This window comes from Bombus vosnesenskii, unplaced genomic scaffold, assembly GCF_011952255.1.
Source record: "Bombus vosnesenskii isolate JDL3184/JDL3185 unplaced genomic scaffold, Bvos_JDL3184-5_v1.1 scf7180000013302, whole genome shotgun sequence".
NCBI classification, from domain to species: domain Eukaryota; kingdom Metazoa; phylum Arthropoda; class Insecta; order Hymenoptera; family Apidae; genus Bombus; species Bombus vosnesenskii.
In genome coordinates, this window is record NW_022882951.1 from 2,145,643 (window position 1) to 2,161,335 (window position 15,693).

Sequence of the window (15,693 nt, forward strand, 5' to 3'; positions counted from 1 at the left end):
CGATCGGTAGATGATCGCTTATTCGTTCGCAAGTATTTGAACGTTTGATGCAATTCGACGAAAATGTTATAATATCTTTGTTATCGTTTCAAAATCACTATTAAACGTTTCTTCGTTACGAATACTTTATCTTTTGTCATAGCTGAAATCGAGTACTGTTTAAATCGAGTCAGGGAATATGCCCGCGTCGCTAAAGTTCCACGTAGTTGGCACTTGCTAAAAGTCTATATAAACTTTTAGAATGTGGCTAGAAATACGTAAGCATGTATTACCGATGTCTTCGTAGGATCAATTTTCATCCACCTCCGATTACTTGTGTTACTTCTTTAAGTACTTACTACTTTAGTACTTACTACTACTCTGCACGCATGTTTATTTTATTGCCGACAACGTTGCAATTTACCAAATGCATCCCGAAAGAGAAGGTTCCAAAAACTCGCGTCGAATTCAACTCGCCCGTCGCCGAGCATCGATGTCGAGCCAAACATATAGTAGCGTAAAGTTCGCCATGGTTTTGAAACACGATCTCCAAGTTGTTTCGAGTAGCTTAAACGAAAGCGTGAGTTTCGGCAGTTTATGGCGTAACTGGTGGCCGTTGCATTTAATTCCAAACGAACATTGGCCAACGCAAGGATCCGTTCTACGTTTTTATGTTAATTAACGAGATAGAATTTCATCGTGTGGGCGTAGGACATTCACGTTCGCCCGTTTAGATAGCTCGGTCGATCTCTCGCTTGTCGTATCGGGTCAGGACATCCTGCAGTTGCAACCCGTCCCCCGAAACGTGCAATTTCAGGGATTATTTCCACGAACGAACTCGTACAATCCACCAAATATCGTATATCGCAGGCAAACGGTAATTTCCGGTACCGTTTATGCGGGAAACGCGAAACGAAATTGGCTACTGCGACGATATCCTGCGACGAAAAACCTGGTTTGGGTTTGTGGTTCGTTCGATCTATCGTAATCGCACGAAACTGCCGTGTTTCTCGAAGTTTTCCTTTTAAAAGAATCGGCCGCTTGCGTTAATTGCTTACGTTAAATATACAGGGTGGTTGGTAACCGGTGGTACAAGCGGAAAGGGGGTGATTCTACGCGAAAAGAGGAGTCGAAAATATAGAGTAAAAAAATTTTTTTTTCTTTTTTTAAATTTTTCCATCGAGACAACGATCTACAGTGAGATCCGTTATAACGAGACGCGATAAAGTGCACGCGTACCGGGCGAAAATTCAAAGTCGATTTTCTCGAAAACAAAGCCTCGAACGACAAATTTGTATTCTATATTTTCGACTTCTTTTTTCGCGTAGAATCACCCCCTTTCCGCTTGTATCACCGGTTACCAACCACCCTGTATTTCTCGACTCCACCGCGGTCGAGTTTTCATACTCTAATGCGACGTTTGTTTCAACGAACAAAGGAAGCTTCAACGTTTCCAGAGAAACTACAATGGAAAATTGAAAGAAGAGATTATGGGTATGAATAACGAGTGTATCTCGTATCGTACGTATTTCTTGTGTTTTTCCGAGACTAGAGAAGTTTTTAGCAGCAGAAGAACACGACTGTGTCGAAAATGACTTAAAGAAGACAGTAAATGTATTTTTTTTGGATCAATGAGGTTCCATTCACACGAAATACGTGGGTACTCACGTACCTCTACGCCTATGGTGTAATATACCATGTAATATGTATATGTAATATATATATATATGGTGTAATATACCATGTAATATACCATGTTATATATATATGTAATATATATATATATGGTGTAATGTATAATTTGCACAAAGATCACCGTCGTGCAAAAATTTTTTTTACAAAGGAGTTTGAATCCAGAAAATAAAGATTTTAAGTACATTATTCACAATAAACATGAATTTTTGTAATGGTATGTTAGGCAAAGGTACCGATACGCGGCGGTACGACGTAGCCATGCTGTATTATGTGTCGGCGCTTTACATTTTTCGTTGTATGATGCAGTTTTTGGGTTTAAACCTCTGGGGAGCGGAGCTTTTTTTTATGTATTTTAAAAATTTTTTTTTCTGTCCTGCAGTGCAAAAATTTGTCGTCGCTGAATGACCAACGAGCAATTAATCATTTTTCAAGCTTTTTATCTTAAACCGATCTCGTAAAAAAATGATCTTTCCTAGTTGCATCGTTCTCGTAGCAAGTCAACGGTATTTTCCCCGAAAATCTAAATGCACGATTGCCTCGAATTTGGCCGAACAAGTCATCTTCCATTTTTACTCCAAGCGCATAGCCAACGTCTGATCGTTAACAACGGCTAAAAAGCCTCAAGATTTTTGACCCGACCTGTTTGCTCTTCGATATAGTCAATAAGATTGTCCCGCGAGGAACTCGCATATGTAAATAGTGATACGTAGCTCGCGATCGAAGAAGAAAGGAAAAAGAAGGAAAAAAAGGAGCGCGAAGGGAAAGATATATATATATATATAAAAAAAAAAAAAAAACAAGTTACTCGTCGTATCTGGCTGTTTAGCAAATTTCTCGAGATCGAAACGCGGATTCAACGGGAGAAAATAATCGTCCTCCGGATAGATCGTGTCATCGTCCAAGTCTCCATTGCTCGTTTCTCCTGGATTACCCGCTTTGCGCGTTTTCGATAAATATGCACGAGTTTGTCTGTCTGTCGCGGTTCGTTCGCGGCAAATATAAATAGACGACTACGAAGAGTTTATTGATCGCAATGCATCCAAGGTTTTGCAACGGCGGAGCGCGATTATGTAAGCAGCACGTGCAATTATTGCGTTGCGTCGCGGTTCAGACGTTTGCCCTACGGCCAAGTGCCTGTTTCCGATAGGGTGACGTCGCTTCGTCGCGGAACGCTACTCTTCTTTCTGAAATTTTTCCATCCGTTTTTTCAAGTTACGAAAGAGAGAGACGGAGAGAGGGAAAGAGTTAAATTGTTCGTGGAAATTTTTAGACCGTTTATGATTCGTTATCGCGCAATTTTTATGGGATTCTTACGTTGGGATTTTGCGGACGATCTTGTCTTTATGTTGCAAGATTTCGTAATTTTTTTTTTTTAAGAAGAGGGATAATTTTGTTATTTTTTTGTGGAATTTTTATCGAATCTTTTGTCCGAGGTTTTTGAGGATTCGAAGGTTTCGAAGGTTCGTCGGTTTCGATAGGAAAGAACTTGGTCGATCTTTTCAACGAAAGGAACAACGCGGTTGCTTCTCGCTGTGTGGAATTTTCATGAAATTTCTATGCTACATAGCTATATTACGTACGTTTCTATATTACATAGGATTTTACATTGTACGAATCCTGCATACGCGTAAAAATGATTTATTGCCATATAGTAGATAATAGACGTATAGCAGATAACGCAAATCCGAGATTAGAAACGAATGTGTCAAGGTGTCCGAATTAATTGATTACGGTCGGCTTAGTATTTTCTGTCGATACGAAATTAATCCGAGAGGATGAAAAATGAAGAAAAAGGGTGAATTATAACGAGGTAAGGTAACGAGGTGGTTTATTGCCATTTTTGGTCGAAGGTTAAATCTCATCGACAAGGCTGTCATCTTTTTAGGCTTTTTATCTTCTTATTTAAGATATCAACCTTCGATGCACGTTTTTATAATTAGGACAAGTGGGCTCCTCGCTCGAGTAAAGCAGTTTTACTTGGGAACACTGGGCGTAATTGGAGATCGAACGATAAAGCTGATAAAAGACACTGGTTAAACAGACTATTTCCCCCGATATTGTCAGCCTGATTTTCAAAAAGGTTGATTTCAAAACGATACATCTATCCCTTTCTAATGGGATCAAACAAGAAGGGATGAAAAAGAGTCAAACAAAAGACAGAGTCGTAGGACACAGTATCTTTTTAAAATGGAGTTTAACGTTGCGTCGAATTCAAAGTTATCAATTATACGAGGTATAGGAGAATATATATAATTTACAAGCGGGAAGGGGGTGATTCTCCGCGAAAAAAGAAGTCGAAAATATAGAATACAAATTTTTTGTTCGAGGCTTTGTTTTCGAGAAAATCGACTTTGAATTTTCGCTCGGTACGCCTGCACTTTATTGCGTCTCGTTATAACGGATCTCACTGTAGATCGTTGTCTCGATGGAAAAATTAAAAAAAAAAAATTTTTATTCTATATTTTCGACTTCTTTTTTCACGTAGAATCACCCCCTTTCCGTTTGTACCACCACCCTGTATATATATATAAATTTATCGAGTAATTTGCTTTGGTTTCCTTGATATAGCCGTTAGTTCTCTTCCAAATTATCTTCCAGAAGGAGTTTTAATCCGTACAGTTCGTGTCGTTAAGATCAGACGATCCCATCGTTACAGTAACAAGCTGCATTTTCCGCGTCGCAGTGTAATTTTATTATTACGATAATTATTATAATTGATTTCTTCCTGAATAATTGAAATCGCATGCTACAGAAGAAACATGTCCCTTAATTGGCAAAACATTCATATTATCAATGTAAATACGTAATATATAATATAGTTCTTTAGCACATAATAAGAAATTAATTTACGTGAGTATATTAATCGTATATTGCATTACTCTTATTCGTTATTTATTTACGATTGTTCTAATACATCTACCAAGTAACTTTCAGCGTTCATAAGAAAATTGCCTACGATTACGGTCGGCTATAGTCGCAGACAATTCTCGCGATTCTTTTTTACTTTTTGCGCTTTCCAGAATTCAAGGTTACTTTCGGAATCAATTTTCAGCAGTTAGATCCGATATTTCGACAAAAAGAGAGGATAATGTTCAAGGTGAATTAAAGGGCGCGGAAAGAAACACGGCCTTCCGACTGTCCTCGCGTACAGCTTTTCAGATTTCAATGAAATTATCTTTTTACTTGCACGTTACGTCATCGTTGTAATTTTTATCGGGTTGCACGGCCGGCTGGTATCGCTTTTGCGATCGTCGTTTCTTGTTCGTGTCTCGAGCGAGAACATGACCCGTCCGATCGTTAAAAGTCACCGGAACTAACGATCATCATCGCGACGTTTCTCGAGAGGATTCGTTTGAAAAACGCGAAAGATGTAAATACGATTCGTAATATAAATCAATGCGCGAATACATTTGCCACGGAGCAATTTAAACATTGGAATCGGTAAACCAGATTTTTTAACGACTATCCGAGAGAAAGATATGAATTGAAACGTAGACTGTCGACGGAACGAGGTTGCTTGTATAATTTATACTTAACGAATTTCTTTTTGGTAAATTGTATATTCTACTTTTGAAATATCGCTTTTGTTAATGTTTCGCGGTTAAAAACGTACGGTTAAAACGTGTTTGCTTTTCTGCGCGATTGCTTTCACCGAATTTCTTTGTCGTGATTGCGTCGATTCTCGTGCATGACCAGCGCAACGTCTTGATACGTGCGTCATATCGAAAAGAAAAAAGAAAAAGAAAAAGAAAAAAAGCAAAGCAACGAGATACTGCAAAGTATGTTCAAAGTACGATAAAGGCACGGTGTGTTATGCTTCGTTTCGATGATAAGGCGTTGCTTCGCGACGTAATTGTTTTCAGCGGAAATTTTTTATCCCAACGTTTCTCTCTCTCTCTCTGTTCTCCACTTTTTTTTTTCATTTTTCTCCATCGAAATTGCTCGATGACAGAGCAACCGCGAGGTTTACTTGCCGATGAGAATAATCGAATTCGCGGGAATTTTTGTCTTCGTTAAAATTGCCGCGTTCCTCGGATTACCTTTTTATCTAATCTCGTCTTTTTATCGCAACGATTTTCCTCGCTCTCGAGTGGACACGTAAGGATTCGATTCGAACAAATAAGAGGAAGAAGACAAAGTACTTTACGGACAGCGATACGATAATTTCGCGTGGAACGCCAATTTGCGAGTGCCATCGTTAAAGCGTTAATTCAAGCAGAATCAACGACCAAATGACGATTTCCTTCGCTTCGTCGAGGAAAAGATCGTTTATTTACGTTTCAGTCGGAACGTGTTATTCGACGCGATCGAAAGTGGCGGTCGTATTCGCGATAAAACGAGAGGGAACGGCTGTCCACAGCGGTGCCAGGCTTTACGTAACACGGCTAGACCAGGGTCGTCGTCGTTGTTAGTCGCGGTGCTGAAGCTCGGTGCACGCCGTGAGGAAAACACGTGGAGTGTGACTGACTCGTTCAAGTTTCCTTCCTTTTCTATCGCGATCGCTATTTATATTTCCGCAAGGCTGCGAGCACGCGTTCAGGTGCGCGTTCGTCGATCGCGTGAATTGCAAAAAGATTCGTCGCTTTGATTTAGACTCGGGTTAACGGTGTATATACGTTTTACAGCGAATACGTCAGGAGAATGAAACGTATATACGGTATGATCCGCTGCTACCCAACAGACACCAGGTCATACGGTACTAAAGATTAAAACAAAATATTTTCTTCTTTCAACGAAATACGATACAACTCCGTCTGTTCGAACTTTTCGGAGGATCAACAGTTCGAGTCATTGGGTCGCTCGGAAAGTTCGTCCCGATTTATTTACATTTCGACTCCATGTATTAGGTGGTCCGAAAAGTTTCTTTCGTTCCATAAGGAAATGATGGATGCACAATATTTTTCGTTTTATATTATTTTATCGAATTACGTACGATCCATTTTGTTCTATCAAAATAAAGATCGCAACGTTCGACGGATTAGTTTGTATAAAGGAAGCGTCCTGTTTTGCGACCAAGTTTTCAGGACAGAAAAAAAAAGCTCCGCTCCCCAGCGGCTTAAACCCAAAAATTGTATCATACAACGAAAAATGCAAAGCGCCGACATATAATACAGCATGACTACGTCGTACCGCCGCGTATCGGTACCTTTGCCTAACATACCATTACAAAAATGCACCGTTTATTGTGAATATGTATCTAAAACTGTATTCTTGGACTCAATAAACCTTAAATCTCCATTAGTTTGTATAAAGATGCATCGTTGCAAAAGACGGGTGTGTAAAGGAAAGACACCTTTCCGACAACCTAATACATTTATCCAATTATATAGGTGTCATTTTTTATTCCAGTTTCTGTATCCTTCACGCAACTCGAATATCCCATCCTTCCAGTACCTTTCAGCAGTACCTTTGGGCGAGAAACTTCTCAACGTGATTTTTTATATCGACCAAATTCCTTCAAAATTGGAACGAACTTTCCCACCGATCCCGTACAGTGTGAATCTCAATGCGAAACTCCAACCTTCCTTTTCCCCTATCGTATTGTCCTGCATTCTTCGACCACGAGGATCAAGAATCGTTGTAAAGGGATTTACCGGAGGACAGATAAGCGGGGAATCGCGAATTGTTGGCGGTGGTCGGTCGCGTCAGGCCATCGATCGCGTCTGCTCCAGGGTGGCGGGACGGTCCGGCGCCGGGGTTGGCGTCGCTATGGTGGGGAAAGTGCACTCGGTGTGCACGAGCAGACCCTATATGCAATTGGCTGGAAAGCGCATCGCTGGAGGGGATGCTGTCGTGTAAAAGAGAGACCGGGCGAAAGGGAGAACGAGAGGTGTGCGAGAAAAGAGAGGGGTCACGGAAGGGGAAGGCAAGTGCACACACAAAGTAGACATATAGGTCAATGTCGGGACACTCCCGTGCACTGTTTAGCACGACTCACCTACTGACCTACTTGCCTCCTCCTTTTGCGTACTCTGACCAGCTCCTCTCCTAGGTTCCCGGTCTCTCGCGGTTCCAGACGTCGAGACACAGGTGTTATACAGGGTGTGGTCGACATTTTTCTACAAACCTATAGACGAACGATCGATTACGCGTACGTACGTCGAGTTAGCATTGGAATTTTAAACAAGAAAAAATAGGAATACGGAAAACAATCGGGAAATAATACTCTTACGCTATTGGGATTATTAATACGATCGGAAAGCTAGTAACGAGACGTTTCACACGATCGCGTGTAAAGAGATTTTTTCAAAGAATAGCGTGACGATCGGATCAAGATCGAAGGATCGTTGGGAGAAAAACTGACGCGATTACCTGGAACTCGTTAGTCGAAGAAATCGACGAAGGTAAACGCGGTTACTCTCGCCAACACGACATCGTCGGCTTTCCGACACACTTCGTAACGAGCTGTATAACGACCAATTAAAAATCATGAATGTTTACGAAGCGACGTGATTAAAGCATCTGATTCACCTGCGACGAATAGCCAGGAGAATTATCTTGCTTACGAATTTTAATTTCTTTTTTTTTTTTTCTTTTAATTTCTCTTTTCATATTTAGAAAGTCGAGCAGTTCCTTAGCCGCGATTTGTCAAAAATTAACATTGCTCATTTCCCTGCAACCGTTACAAATAGTTTTGACAAAACTAACGTTCGCTGTGTATTTTACGTCGTAATATTACACGAATACAAAATTCTATCCGATTAATCGTTTATCTGATAATCTGGGTCAATTATCACGAGACCAGCGGTATTACAGGATAACGAATTTCACTCTAATTACTACAGGTTGTCGTGGTATGTTTAATCCACGCGTGTTCGCTGTACATAATTTATTTTTTAAAAGAGATGGCTGTTGAAAAAATACGCGCTGAAGAAGAGGTAGCGGGAAATATCTCCGTTACACGTGTCGGGTACGCGCATCCTTCATAATCCTGACTCATTTGGTTGACCTATATCCGCGTTCAACGGCGAGCGCCGCTTTTATTGTCCTCGTCTTTCCAGACTCACGTATCGTTCTTCTATTTATGCGTTTTCCTCGACAGCCCGCGAAACGATAACGCGTTCTATCGGTCTGTTCTTTTCTTTTCGAAATATCAGCTGCAAGACGAGTAATCGGAAGATGTTCAATTGTAACGCGTAATCTAAATCGAAATGAGACTACGCTCCAGTCGGAAACCTCTGCCAGCCAACCTTGCCGTGTATATATCTCGTAATACGTTATAGACAGATAGTTTTACTATTAAGTTTAGTTTCCATTTCGATGAAAGGATTCTAACCGTCATTTCCCATCGTTCTATTCTCTTTTCGCGAACACGTTGCACGTGTTTCCACGGGAAATCCGCACTTGACCCAATTTCAGCTCGTTCGATAGCCGATGGTCCCACGAAGTTTCCACGGCAGGCGCTCGGGGGAGGAAAGGTTGGACGCACGAATCGTGTTTCAGCGTGAAATTGCAACGGGAACCTTGACATTCCCGTGAGATCGGCAAATGGAAACTCGTCACGTAAAGCGCGCTTCCACGGGGACTGTGTATCGGGAAACCACCGACGAAGCTCTCTCCAGGAGCATCCGTAAAGTTTCTCGTTGCTGAACGGACGCGGTTTCGGTTGGTTGCCACGAGTTGCTCCGAATGTAACAAGTTGGAGGAACCGTTACGAAGATTTCGTTGTTCGTCGGGAACGATTACCGGCCATTGTTCGAGAGAATAATTTCTTTGATCGATCGAGTCTTTCGTCGTTTATATACTTAAAAAAAAAAAAAAAAAAAAATAAGAAAATAAAAAAACGCGCAGATGTCTTCCAAAACGGACGACTAATGAATAAATAAAAATTATTAGCACATTGTCCTTCGGTAGCGTAGTAGTAGAGAATGGTCTCATCAGTCGTTAATTTATATTCGTATAATTTTGTAATCGATAATATACGACGAGATTGTGCTGGAATGGATAATATATTTATGTAAAAGAATATTTATGTATTTTATATTAAGTCGCCACTAACAAATTATCTCATTTTTTGTTGCAGGTGAGTTACGACGTTCTTGTTCGAATAGAATAGCGATGCTTCGTTACGTAAGTAAGTTATTAACGAAATATGAACGAAATATGCGAATTTAGGTCAAACGAAACAGGACGATAACGTGCATTAATCGGTAATTTAATAATACCTGTTCATTTTCTGCGTCCACTGTCTTATGTTTCTTGTATGATATGTCATAGAATTTGTCTAAGAAACCACAGCCTTAGAATTAATAATCCACAAGTTTTTACATATTAAACTCGTTGTTTTTTTTTTAAACTTTCTTAACTGTCTACGCCATACAAGAGTACGTCACCACGCACTCGATAAAGAACGACGAAACAAAGGTATTCTAACGCGAATAGATCAACACTGTCCGGTGAATGGGCTCGAAAGGCGTCGTTCTATTTTTTTATACTCTCTCGTCACACTTGCTCCACGTAAGAACAAACAATAATTCACTTTCCGTTAAGCACTTTCCTCGGTTGATTGGCTTACGAGAGAGTGCTACCTTAATGCGGTTATCCTTAACTTGGTCAAGGTTTATCTCACGGTCCGAAGGGAGTGTACAAGCTGATATAAAATACAAAAATAAAAGAAGAAACGGAAGACGAAGGAGAAACGATCAAGCTCCTTTAACTGTTTCTTGCAACGAGCACCGTTAATGCCGTGTCGTTCTTTCACGATACGATCCAAGTATCGATCCAACGAGTGCATCGTTAAAGAAGATTAATTCGTAAAATTTACGACATCGTATACGTATAAACGATACTTGTCACGAACAACAATAAACTGGGTATTTCTAACGGAATACTATTAACGTACTATTCTCTTTTCCCCACGCAACCACTTTTTCCGATTCCGATTCAGATTCTGTCATATAGCTCGGAATCTTTAACGAACCGAATCGTATTTCTTAAACGTTTCTTGGATGTTGACGCTGTGCTAGATTCGATGCCGTCTTTTCGTCTCTGTTGTTCACGGCTGTGACTTGTTAGCGGCTGATTTTCGCAGATGATGGCGGTATGATTGGTTTGTTTTGCCGATGATGTAGTCCTGGATGATTTCAGCGTGGCCGATTTGTAATCGGGACAATAAGGGGATTTATCTTTCTTGTCCATGGATTTTCCATGTATTGGCACGTAGAGGATTCGAGTTATGTTATGGATGTAGGTTCTTTTATCGTCTATTTCCTTTTTCTTCTTCTTGCGTGATCGATGAGATCCTAGCGAAGAATTTGAATCGGAGATTCGGTAGACGATGATGTAGTTTCGGCGACTTCGTTTTCCTTGTATCTTTTGATAATCGCGCGTTTTTGAGTTGATTTTGATGGGGCTTTAATCGCACTTACGAAGCTCGAGTATACGACTAGATTATAGGTGTCGTCTGTATAGCGTAGTTCAGTATGCAGGTTTCACGGTGTCCAAGAGTGCGTTTTCTCAGCTGAGATAATTGACATGGATGTGTCTTGATCGTCTGATCCTCGGGCGTGATAGCGATTTCTGAGTTTCTTTTCGACGCATCTGCGTGGATCTTTTTGTACCTTGGGTATTTCTTGTCCAGTTGCAAGAACTTTGTTCCATGTTGCTGCTTGCTCGTTCTTTTTTTGCCTCGGTTGTCCAAGTCCGCGTTTGATCGAAGAATCTTCATCGTCCATTTTCCGCGCCTGCTTAGAGCGAGGTGTCCATTGCTTAAGAATATCACGTTTAAATAAAATTATTACCGATGTCCTCGCATCAGGATACCACGTTATCCGACAATCTTCGCATAGATATTTAATCGTTGTAAAATATGCGGCGCCAAAGGAAGTCGACTCGCAAGATTTATAACGCAACGTCTATCCCACGTCTGTCTCAAAACAGGTGTAGATCTGTCTACTTCAAACGGAATACAAACATGACAGCGAAAAGCAACAGCGATGCAAGAAGAAGCGCAGAGAGCATCCGTCACACAGGCAACACGCTAAATCGGCCATAACTCGACAGGAATTGACTCGAGAACGCTTTTATTGACGTTTCCTCGTTCGCTTTGATAAGCGTCCTGACATACCAAACGCTCTTTTCTGTTTCACACGTCGTGTCCCGTCGCTTCTCTTCCGGTGTCTCGAGAATCGGCCGGCGTGTTGTCCTTCTTCTTCCGCGAATTTACAACCTTTGGATCGCTCTCAAACGTATTGGGTGAACGAACTATTTATACTATCGTCTATGAACGGACAGTTCGTCTCTGACGGCAGAGAAAATAGGAGAATTTTAGGATCGTTGTTGATTCGTTCGTCGCAATGCGGTGGTCACGTAAGTTGTCCTTGACTGTTCTCTCTCCGTCTTTCTGGCAACTTGCTTCGGTGAATCCCTTCCACCCATACCTGATTGGTCATCCTTCCTCTCGTTCCCCGTCAACGAGCATTATTTATAGCGGGATGTAAGTGCATATGCAATCGCCACGGTGTGACCGATCCAGTGCACCCAAGACCAAACGTGTCGACCGATTTGATGGATCGCTTTGGATGCATCACGCTTTTGGACCGGCTGCTGAAGTTCATAGGCGTCCAAGCGACTGGCTGAGTTCCGAGAATTCTTCGTATAGAACGAAGAAAGTGGTAACGTGGATCATTATCGGAAATTTGTTGAGAATGGTTTAAGACGTGGAATTTTAAACGTGGACGGTTACTTACGAGAATCTTTTTATTTCAAGAAACGTAATACACGATACGAATTTACGACGTAGTTTCTTACATTTGAATATTCTATGGATTTAGGAACGTATATGTGAATCGTAATTCCAAAGAAACAATTTATCTCTGCAGTTTATGTAGTATAATTGGAGGTTCATCGTGACGTAAGATATATCGACTACATAAATATCACTTGTAACGAATCTAATTTACTTTCAAAAATTGCCAGTATAAAATATGCAAAATAATTTCTTAAGACTCGTGACGCTCACCTAGTTAATTATTCGAATCTCATTGATTTTTGATAGGAGTTTTAATTTCGCTATTCCAATTGTTAATTTCAGAATAGGAGAAATCACGCGAAGCTTCCAAAGCGAAATTCTAACTCCATTACTTTTTTGTCTCGGTATCTTAACTGCGGTATCCTATCTTCAAACGGTTCGATCGTATAACACGTAACATGGTTTATACTTTTCTGTACTTTAGATTCTCTATTCGTATTCGCGTTACAAACTTTCTTGAACATCGAACGAGGAATCAGAAGGCGATTTCTAACGATTACCTATCCTATTTACATTGACGCACTTTCTTAATTGATTTTCTTCCACATTTCTTATTAGCTGTCCATTGAAAGTCAGATTACTCGAACGAGCTAAAATATCTATATTGCTGCACTTGCACGGTACTCTTTGGCGACACACAGCGAATTTACAATGGCCAATTACCTCGACTGTTAACCGGTCCCGATCGTGACGTATTCGAGGCGTGTTCGAGCGTCAAACTTTTCGAACGTTCTCTCGGCATCCCCTCGGTGATTTTTTCGGGGGACGTGTGTCCACTCCTGAACGGGCATGTGTTTTTTTTTCTCCTAAGAAAACGACATCCAACGGCGTTAGCTCGTCGCTTATTAGGTTTCAAGGAACGATTAACCCTGAAAAATTGCGAGCTTTCATGGGTGAACAATGCCCGGGCTGATTGGTACTCGCTTTAGAATTAGAACCCGAATTTTGCATTGTGCAACCGGACCAACAGCGAAACAGCTGCACCGCCGTTGCTTTCTTCTGGCTTGCATCGAACCGACACTCCTTTTTTTACTTCTTTCTTTCTTTCTTTCTTTTTTTTTCCATTCTTTTTTCTCTTCCTCCTTCCTTGCCTCGCTTCAACTTCCTCCGCGTTCGAGTTACGCTTCCGTCGTATCTTAATCGAATGGACGTTAGTACTGTGTCTTTTTTACCACGTCCGTTTGCGACGTTTGATGGAGATGAGATTGCTCAGGTGCAACTCATCGATGACATTGCGCTTTTGCCTTTTTACATTCGTACTGTTCGCGTATCACATCGCAGAGGAGGAAAATCTTGGTTTCTTTATATTTTGTTCGAATGCAAATTTAATAAAGCGCGATTCGTCATTGGCACGCAGTTTTTTTACGTTATGTCGCTGTACGGTTAATATGTTGCATTTTAAAACAGGAAAGTTGACTTAGTGATATCAATGACACCGATTAAATTCATAAGAACTATAGTTCTTGAATATTTAATAATACAATTGCTTACGAATATTGTTGTAAAGTGAAATCTAGATTATAGTTATCTAGAATTGCCTTTTTTCATTAAAATTCCTTCGGATAAAAGAATTTGATTTCAAACCAAAGGAATTAAATTTCGTCGATTTTTCTCGCGCGTTTTGCAACCTTTCTAAGGTCCAAAAGACCATACAACATCCCTGACGATCGAACGAGGGAGAAACCAGTTTCGACGAAGAATGTAAACGGAATATCCTCGAGTCCTGTTAACCTTTCCTCGTCCTACTCACCTGTTCGTAAAAACAAGCAAGGATACTTTTGCTCCGCTCTATACCGGTGTCAAAGTACTTCGTTCTATCGGTGTTATTTACAAAAAATGATCTCTTCACTAGGAATTGAGACAACAAATTTTGAAACTTAACTCCTTTACGATATCATAAATCAATTACATATTTTTTTAATTAGCCAAATAATTTTCCATTGCACTTTCGAATTCCAGTATATTAATTTTGTTAATTCTGCTTCTACGTGTAGTACACCAACGACTAAGAAGATTTCGCGCGAATCGTTAAGACGTGCCATAAAGAAGGCTGTCGTGTTATTAAAGTTAACGACCTCCGTTTTATTAAAAGAACCGTTCTTTGAAACAGTATCTCATCGATTCCAGCCGGAGCAATCGTAAACAACTTTTAAAGCGCAAAAAGTCGAAGAAACCGCCCGCGAAGCTAGCGTACGCTGCGAGCGGGTGTTGCACAACAGCGATGGACGCACGAAACGCGCCATAAAACTGCGAAGTCGCAGAACGCAACGGGACAAGGCTGAGGCAGCGCTCGCGCTGAGATTCGTTTCCACGATGCTCCGTGGCGAGCACGTAATAAACTTTAAAGCTGGCAAGACGACTCAAATGCATCCGCGGAGAGTGTGCACGAATCCCGCGATAGCGAGTAGGTGGCTAACCTTGACGACTACTTATGCGATCGACGCTCGCGTTCGCGCGTGCACGCACGCACACACACCGTCACATAGTCGAGCACGCACGAGTTGCAGCAGCGGACGCAGACACGCGACGCTACTACTATGAACGCGATAGTCAGCCGTGTACACACACACACACACACACACACACACGGCTGATTATCGTGCGTCTACACAGAGTGTCGGTTAGCTGGCATATGGGCCAAACGGCTTCGAAAAGAGTGAAAAGGAAAAAAGATAGAAGGAAAAAGAAAGGGGGAAGCATCGGAGAACTTCCTCAAAGAGCGAGTTTGATTGCTGCGAGGACAACGAAACGGGTGTGTCTAGTATGTTGCGGTGAATCAAGGAGGTATCGAAGCAGGTGCGGCAGATCGTTCGTGGACACGTTCCGTTCCACGAAAGGCCGCTGCAAGGATAGTTCTTTCCGTGCATTACGCTGTTAACAAAGAAAGCGGAGGCTGCCAGGATGCACAAGTTCAGAGTTAAAAGCGAGACGATTAACCTCTCGTCGTGTAACATCGCGCTATGCCGATGACGTGATTTTCGTTCCAAACGCAAATTCCGTATCCCGAAGAAAATTTATCCGCGATTCTTTAACTAGGATCATCGATACGGATTGCGCATGAAAAATATGTTACAGCAGCGAATAAGTAAAAATAATCGGAAACGATTTCTATCGATAGACGAACGTCGATGTTTAGCGTGAAACTGGTACTGCATCGTTTGTAACGTTGGTCACGTATCTGCACGAGTGGTCTGCGCGTCGCTATTGGCATGTCGCGAACGAGCTTTATCGACTCGCGATACAGAAAAGGGAAACGATCGTTCGCGACA

General features: G+C 41.3%; 1 protein-coding gene and 2 long non-coding RNA genes across 3 annotated transcripts in view; 1 reads left to right on the forward strand and 2 right to left on the reverse strand.

The window, feature by feature from the left end:
• LOC117234012 (retinoic acid receptor RXR-alpha-B) overlaps window positions 1–15,693 on the forward strand; it is a 61,073-nt gene that overhangs the window by 3,690 nt on the left and 41,690 nt on the right. The window lies entirely within an intron of this gene.
• LOC117234014 lies at window positions 7,650–10,653 on the reverse strand. Its single transcript, XR_004493465.1, has 2 exons — window positions 9,840–10,653; window positions 7,650–7,741 (listed from the first exon to the last, which is right to left on the reverse strand). It is a non-coding gene; the product is annotated as an uncharacterized LOC117234014 (long non-coding RNA).
• On the reverse strand, window positions 13,971–14,971 carry LOC117234013. Its single transcript, XR_004493464.1, has 2 exons — window positions 14,256–14,971; window positions 13,971–14,174 (listed from the first exon to the last, which is right to left on the reverse strand). It is a non-coding gene; the product is annotated as an uncharacterized LOC117234013 (long non-coding RNA).